The sequence below is a fragment of the Rhipicephalus microplus genome, chromosome 4 (genome assembly GCF_043290135.1).
Source record: "Rhipicephalus microplus isolate Deutch F79 chromosome 4, USDA_Rmic, whole genome shotgun sequence".
Classification (NCBI taxonomy): domain Eukaryota; kingdom Metazoa; phylum Arthropoda; class Arachnida; order Ixodida; family Ixodidae; genus Rhipicephalus; species Rhipicephalus microplus.
The window spans coordinates 134,989,099-134,998,081 of NC_134703.1; positions in this window are offsets into that span (position 1 = coordinate 134,989,099).

Sequence of the window (8,983 nt, forward strand, 5' to 3'; positions counted from 1 at the left end):
GCATTACTGGGTACCTGACTGTGGAGCATTTCAATTTTGAAATATCTCTTAATGTATATTGAGTTATATACATACTTTCGGTGTTTAGGACTATATACTTGTGTATATATCATGACTGTATTGCCATACCCACTCCTTTCTTTCCATGTTTTACTCATAGACTTTTCCTATTGGCCTCGAGGACATATTGTGGTGCCACCTACGTGATGGCGTCACTCGTAGGATGCCGGGTTGACTTTGTCTGCTATAACACCGCATTTCCTGCGCTTTTGCTGTGGACCCCGAGCGTGCTTCTCTTTGTTTGAAGTTCAGCGCTTAAAGAAGCGGTAAGACCTGATAATACGGGCAAGCAAACTCCGAATCGGTGCTCTCGGTGGCACTGTCCTGTCTAATTACATCGTATAATTGCGACTAAGAACCGGTGCAGCCATCGGGGACGGTGCAAGTGGTGTCACGAGAGCAAAGCTGCCGTATTCCACAACTACACATCCTATCTGTGACGTCAGAACGATCTTAGCGCTGGCCTCTCTAGTGGAGTCCCTCGCGGCCAATAAATACAATGAAGGAAACTCTGGCGCCAGTGTCTATGGGAGCTTCAGCACGTTGCGCTTCATGGACTACGGTATAATGATGGGTTTGTACAAGGGTTCGGCTCGCATGGCTTGAAGCTGTTTAGTTCCAAAACAAATGCTCAGTAGTTATGCTTCACCACTTCAATATTTTTTCAGGCTTACCATTCCAAATCGGGTGACGAAGATCGAGAGGGTTCGTTCTTTCCTTCGAAACGAGACCGACACACAGCAATAAATGAAGCCACAAGGGCGATTCGCCGCCCGCAAGTACGAATAGGCAAATTTGTGTACTATACCCATCATTCGTAAGGTCGCTGAACTATATCAAAGCACCAGAGTCCCCTCTAGTTATTTTAGAAAACTCTTTGTTCTTCGCTTTATCTCTTTTTCTATTTAGCGCTTGCTTCATCATTTTCCTGTTTTCACCGGAGGTTTTGCCCATACGTGATGCGACAATGACAGCAGACGATCACAGCATACGACAGCTCGGGCTCTCTATAATGTGATCTCAATTTGCGCGTTCTCAGACTTGCTGGGTATCTGATAGGGTAAAAATTTAATTTTTAAATTGCGTGTCGACGTGCATGTGGAGGTATGTACATATTGGTGTCCGGGGCGGTATATATTTCTGTATATATCATGATTGTATTGCCGTACTAACCCCTTTTATTTCTACGTTTTGCAACAGCACCCCATAACAAGTGTAACCACCACCTTGCGCAAGCCGCACCAGAATGTCTGGAACCATTCCAGAGTATTTTAGGGCCATGTGTTATGCTTGAACCGACAAACGCGAACGCAGAGTTTGTCTTCGAACAAGCCTGGACCAGCAATAACGCACGAATGTTTGTGGCCGCGTGTATAAATGCCGACGCACCTTGCTGTAGATGAAATATCGATGTCGGTCGATCTAATCACCGACATCAGTGAAGAGCGTGGGAGTGCTTGCTGTGGTCGTGAGTTTTATATGCTCGCCACAACTTTGGCCAAACAAAGTGCCATCTTGGCCTTCACGAACTTCACGACCCCCTTACAGTCATCAGCCGACAACTCGAATAGCAAGCAAGGCGATAAACCAGGCTGACACCTCCACCAAGATCATTGAAAATATTGGTGATCGAAGCGACACGGTGCCTTCAACTTTCCGCTGAACTACTTCAAGCTGCCATAATTACGACATTTCTTGTTTAGTTGAATTGCGAACACTAAAATTAGCCCTTGACGCCTATGTTTATTGTAAGCTTTAGTGTAGTAGCATAGTTGCAGTCATGTTGATGGCCATAACGTATTGGTGAGCTCATTACTATGCGTTATGCAGGGTGTCCCACGTAACTTCAGCCAGAGTTTAAAAATATGCCGAAACACGTGATTACGACGCGACCAAACTAATGTTGTTCACCTTTGCCTGGAGTTGGACTACTTTTCGTGTTCTCAAATATTGTTTAATTAAATCTGTTTAATTGACTAACATTTGAAGAAACGAAGATTAGTAAAAAAATTTCGCTGAGAAAGTTCTAGATCCATTTGCAAAACGTCCAAATGAATAGTTCTGTACTTTATATCTGTTAAGTATTAGTGTTTTCTGCTAATTACAAATGCCCCGCGAATTACAAAAAAATACCACGTGAGAAACCCGCTCGCGCGTCAGTGCGCGCGATGATTCTAGTGCTTCCTAACATTCCGCATACGAACGACACGCTTCCGTGTCACCGGTTCATGACAGCGATAAGCAGTCTCAGTGGTTGTTATTCTCGTGGCCGACAGCAAAACGGGTTCATCGTAAAGCTACCACCAGCACTGCGGCCCCGCCGAGAAAGCACAATGGGGCAAATGCTATGGTCGTTCTTGCGCGGAACATTAGGGAGCACTAAAATCATAGTGCGCACTGGTGCACGAGCGAGTTTGTCACGTGGTATTTTTTGTATTTTGTGGGCATTTGTAATCAGCAGAAAATACTAATGCCTAACAGACATAAAGTTCAAAACTATCTAATTGGACGTTTTGCAAAGCGATCTACAACTTTCTCATCGAAACTTTTTATCTACCTTCTTTTCTTCAAAAGGTAGTTAATTAAACATATCTATGTAAACAATATTTGAGAACACAAAAAATAGTCTGACTAACTTCAGGCCACGGTGAGCAACATGCGTTTGGTCGCATCGTAATTACGTGTTCCGGTATATTTTTAAACTCTTGCTTAGGTTACGTGGGATATTTGTATATTGACTACTGTGCGTACCTGCTAAGTGTGTAATTTTTCTTCCCTCCTAACTTCATCCCTTGCTCTGCTACAGTTGTAATAAACTGTATTGAAGTAGTAAATAAACAGATAAGCAAATGAATAAAACTAAACGCATAGTTTTATTGTAATGTGCAACTTCTTATGTGGTTAGTTATTTACTTATTATTTTCTTCTTCTCGATACACAAAATATACGAACATGCAAAAAATCGGCAGGCAAGAAGGTGACAACTGCCACATTAAAGAGCACAATGCTCAGATGCTCCTTTGAGAAGGAGAAAACATAGACGGAAGAAAGATACAAAGGAAGAAAACGAGGAAAAAACACACACGAAAGAGCGAATATATAAAAACTCATGCCAAATTTAATTATAGTGCTCACAAATGAACAAGACACGAAAGAACTTACTCTTTTTTTTTACAAGTAACATATAAATATATTTCTACCAAGGCCTCTAACCAAGACATACTGATGAATGCTTACCTCGTATTGATTAATATTAGTAATAATAAATCCTAAAACCACCGTATGACTATGAGAGACGCCGTAGTGGAGTGTTCCGGATATTTCGACCACCTGGCCTTTTTTACGTGGACATTAATCTTTAACGCTCTTCTTTGCCTTGCACACGCGCCTCAAACCTTTTCTCTTAAATTAGAAATGCGGCCGCCGCGGACGCGATTCGCGCCCACGACCTGCAGGTTTCTTGCTACACCCGGAATTTAGCGTGAACAAATGTCTAGCTACTTCTCTTTGTCATCATATGCACCTGGCTGATTGATTGATTGATTGATTAAATGATTGATAAAACGATTGATTGATTGATTGATTGATTGATTGATTGATTGATTGATTGATTGATTGATTGGCGAACTGGTTGATTAACTGATTGATTGACTGATTGATAAATTTATTGTTTTTCTCATGAATTGACTGGTTGATTAACTGCTTGATTAACTGATGAATTGACTGGTTGATGAACTGATTGATTCACAGATGAATTAGTTGATTTATTGGTTGCCAGATGAATCAATTGATTACCTGATGACTTAGTTGATTGATTGATTGATTGATCGATTGATTGAGTGAGTGAGTGAGTGAGTGAGTGAGTGAGTGAGTGAGTGAGTGAGTGAGTGAGTGAGCGCAGGGGCTGAACTGACCGGCCAAGACAGTGTAAGACATCGAAAATGACAGATCTGGTGGACCTAGCAGATGCGAGCTTTCAACGGGCAGCGCTTTGTATACTTGGCGTCAGACTATCGAATCTGCTGTTTCGTGATCATCGGCTGTACTCACACGCGTGCCTGATAACCGGGTTTTATTGACGCCTTGCTTTCCTTTTTTTATACGAGTCCGGCGGGACAGGACGCGATCCATCATGGTCACGTTTCTCTGTTGACGCGGCGCAGGAGCCGCTTCGCCCCTCGCGAGAGTGGCGACCGCGGCTGCGTTTGTGCACGTCACACAATGAGTGCCCGCTGTACACTCGACACTGTCCCCCTTCCCTTTGTTCCTTTTCATTTATAGCTTTCTCTGCTTGGTATGTCTTCTTTTTCTTTTTAGTTGAAGAGCGCAGGACACCACGTGCCCATCGCTTTCGTTGATGCAACAATCAAGGAGTCTGTAGCGACTGGTATGGTGGCCTCCTAGAGAGAAGGCAATGGTGGTCGTATGCCTTGGATGCCACTTTTGGTGTGCGCGCTCATCACTGCAACAACAGGGTGAAAGTTTGTGTACCACAAAATCAGGACCTGTAGCATGATATTCGAATGATCTTTTCGGTGTTATGGGCCTAACGCACAATCTTTATAAGTAATGGCGTAATGGTACACTGGGATTAGTTTTAACCACGTGGGTTCTTTAACGTTGGTCTAAATCTTTTATCGCTTACTGCCGTGCGGGGTAGCACACAAAACTCCCGTCGGGTTAACCTTCTTTCCTTCCCTTCGTCTCTCTCTCTCTTTCTCTCAGTCAAGCCCAAGTAGACGGGTGCAATCACGTTTAATGCTCATCAAAATGTGGGTATCTGGCTGAAAATTAGACCCGCGACCACCAATTTAGCTGCGCAACACTTCGGCCCTCCACTCCATAGTGCACTGTGGCAAGTGCACGCATTATGCAAGCAAAAAAAACTGCTTCAGCGTCCACAACGAGAAACCCTGTCTGGATAAAGTTAGCGCACACAGCGCCATCGTGTGGCTAATGGGGCATGTACATTAATGATCGAAAATTTTCAGACCGTTATTCTATTTAATTCTAGAGTAGCACGCCTTCAAGTTTTCACCACACTGGTACATAAATGCTTGCTTCCTGGGATAGTTGGTTCCCTGCCTTTCATGCAGCATCGGGAAAAAATTGAAGAGGGGGTCATGATACAGACAGAAGTACCGGTGTTTCTAGCGCCTTTGTCGTTCTTTCTCTATTGTTGCTTCGTTTTTTTTTTCTTTTCAGTGTGCTATAGCCCCCGTATTCACAAACGCTCCTTCACTCAAAAGCTCTCCTCGACTCGAAAAAGCCGATGGGAGCGCCGTCTCTTCACGGACCGAGTCACTGCATATCGGCAACATTCTGCAGCGATTCTTGAGAAGCGCAGCGTCAATTTCAGTCGAACAGTGGCTCAGTCAAGTGAAGGATGGAATTCAAGTCAAGGAGCGTTTCTGAATACGGGGGTAGATCAGTAAGTAGCTCACTTAAGTGGCGTTCTTGGGTAATTTTGGTGATTGTAACTCAAGTGGCAGTCGCACATGCTATTCATGCTTTTAAAGCATTATGCGAACAATCACCGAACAACAATCACCGATTCGAACAATCACCTTCACTATTTGCAATTGATTCCAATGAACGCGTTTGCTATAGTGATTTTAACGTAACAATCAAACTTAATAACAATAAAATGATTTATTTTTCTCTAGTATCAGTCAGCTAAGAGTATTTACCTAATACTTTATAATCCCCAAAACTGTAAAGATGGTCAAATAGTGAAATGTTACTCGTATACAAACGTTTTTTTTTTTTTTTTTGCTATGTAGATAATCTATGCTATTAGAGTACTGCGAAGCTAGCCCTCAGCCTTCTGTATTAATAAACCTTTGTTCATAGGTATTTTTCACCTCTTTATTCGTTCAGTAGGTTATTTGTATAAATTAGTATGCCTAATCTGTAGTTTCGTGAGGTCGTGATCGTGTAATTGAGTACTCGTGGATGCGTTTTAACTACTCAACCGATCATCGCGCAGTTGCACCTGTATCTTATCCTAATTCACCACCGCATTAGAGAATACCCATGCTGAAGGAAACATAAGGATAATTTGCTCACACAATTTTTATTACATTATCGATGGGAACTCGTTGACGAGGAACAGTGCTTAGTTATAAGAAGCTTGAGTGACGCGTACGGTGAAATGCAGGAAACCTGATCCTCTTACTTTCTATCGCAACCGTGACCCCGAAACCTGGCTTTCGTTAGTTTTTCACAGCGCATCACCTTATCTTTGGAGCGAGGTCTTACTGTCACCTCACCTGTTCTATTTTGATTTTCATTCACCGCTGAAATAACGCCGCAGGACAAAATCCAGGCTCCTTCAGGAACATGGGCGAAGGAGTAATGGGCTTGCCCAGTGATGTGTGCGTAAAGAGACATATAATATTCACGCAGTCTGCACAGATGCGAGTGCCCCGTAAACAAATAATAAAACACTGACAGACAACCGCAGGAACATACACAAGCAACTCACTTTCACCGCAGCCACTACGCACACAAAAACGCAAAGAGACGTACACTCGCACACAAGTTCGTGGAAACGCGCGGGCGCTCCTGCGCTCTGTCCAGCGACTGAACGGTCTCCGTCGGTCCATAAAAGAAGACGGGGTCTCGGCGTGGCGTTGGCCCTCGCCAAACGGAACATGCGTCTTGAAGCCGGAAGTTTATCGACCCCGCATGCCATTGCGGGGCTGGAACCGCAGAGAAGCCCAGAGGCCCCGGCGCGGAGTGTTTACGACAAACTGGGCCAAGCGCGAATGTCTCGGCTGCAGTGAACGGTTCCTCGCTTGACGGCTCCACGTGCGCAACGCCGCAGCCCCACCGAGGCCAAGGGCCAAGCTCGTAACTGCGGGCACTGTGCGGGCTGCATCCGGATGGGCCTTGCGGGGAAAACTCTCACACTCGGGACAGAAAGAATCTCGCAACGGTCCCTCTAACTCGCTTCCCATAGGTGAATACGGGGGTGGACAGTTTATCAATCATTGGATCTGATACTTCAAATGATTCCATTGAGTCCGCCATGATGGCGAGTGGTTAGGGCACTCGGCTGAAGTCCCAAAAAGTTACAGGTTTGCTCCAGGCCACGGGGGTGGCGTTTCGATGGAAGCGAATCATTAGAGGCCCTTGTACTGTGCAATGTCAGTGCATGGTCAAGAACACCAGCTGGTCGATATTACCAGATCCTTCCACTATCGCGTCCCTCACTTTTAAATAGTGGTTTTAGAACGTAAAGGCTCAGATATAATAATTCCTTTTCACCTGCATCAAAGTTACCAAGGGCGTAGCAAGAAGTGTTTTTTTAGAGGGGGTCTGAGGCTAGCATTACGTTTTTGCACGTGCGCTTATGTCTAAGCGTGTATATATCGAAATTCAGAAGTAAAAAGTTTCGGGGAGTGTTTCGACCCCTCTTCGTCTCCTCAACGCCCCGCCGTGGTGGTCTAGTGGCTAAGGTACTCGGCTGCTGACCCGCAGGTCGCGGGTTCGAATCCCGGCTGCGGCGGCTGCATTTCCGATGGAGGCGGAAACTTTGTAGGCCCGTGTGCTCAGATTTGGGTGCACGTTAAAGAACCCCAGGTGGTCTAAATCTCCGAAGCCCTCCACTACAGCGTCTCTCATAATCATATGGTGGTTTTGGGACATTAAACCCTACAAATCAATCAATCAATCGTCTCCTCAAAGGCTACGCCCAAGGGGCTTAGAGTTCTCCTGGTTTGCATAAAATTGTTTACGGTTTTCACAAAAAGAGGGTGGGGAGAGAGGATAGAGAAAATACAAGTGCAAACATGCCGAGAAAGTTATTTTTAATAGAACGTGTCATAAAGAAACAAAGGTATGCATCTTTTGATATGGAAAAAATCGCCGTGACCTCTTTTCCACATCCGGTCATTTCGAGTACCGTCTTTTCACATGCAAGATAAGTAGTAGCTTTAGTCAGGAATTTGTTGCTCATGGCAGTGACTTTTTTTGGTATTGGCGAGCATATGTATTAACAGAAAATGCAACACTTCAGGTAATAAAGGCGCGAGCCGAACCAAATGACACATTTGTTAAGGAGGCACGATGTCATGCTCATGCATATTCAGACGTACTTTGCCAGTTTGGCTAATTTATTGGTCAACTATGCGATGTTATTACCACCAGCTTATCTTATTTCTTTTTCTTCAATAAATAGGGACATAGGGTGAGTCTCGTCAAGAGTTCACTTTCGTGCTTTTTAATTACCTTTACAACGCTGACGTTTATAGCACCTTTTAGATTACTTGTCGCGTTGTTACCATAAAAAATTGTCTTATCAGTGCGTTTCTGGTTAGTAATTAATGTGCAACAATTGCCCTACTCAACGCAACCCCCAGGGATGACAAGATATTTCGAAAATAAGTAAACGCAAACAATTCATCTGCGCTTTTTTGTTGATACTAACGCACATTCGTGTAAGGCAATAGTGATCAGCTTTGTCGTCAATTTACAAATGTGTCACTTTTTTCATTTATAAAATTACTCTGTAGTCCCGTACAGCAGCCGCAAATAGAAATACAGTCAACATAAAGGCAATTTTCAAAACTCGCTTCCTCGACTGTCTCGTGTTGTCCTCGCTCCGCTGAAAAAAACAATTTTCAGAATTGTCACCGAACAGCCACTCCTATTCGGATGATGTTGAAGCACAATGGCTCGTTTACCTCCCACACGATGTACATGCGTACATCTTTGAAACTTTTGAACTACTCAACTTTTAACGGTGTGCTCTCTGATAGACGCGAATGGCACATCTTATTTACTGGCGCTGCCAGGAGCGTCCAAGAGTGACGAGTCGATGCGTAAGATGTCTGCATCTTTCTTTGTGTCTTCCTCACGGCCTCCATAGCTATATGCGCAGATGGGGTATAGACACCACGTGTGGCCCCGTTCGTTA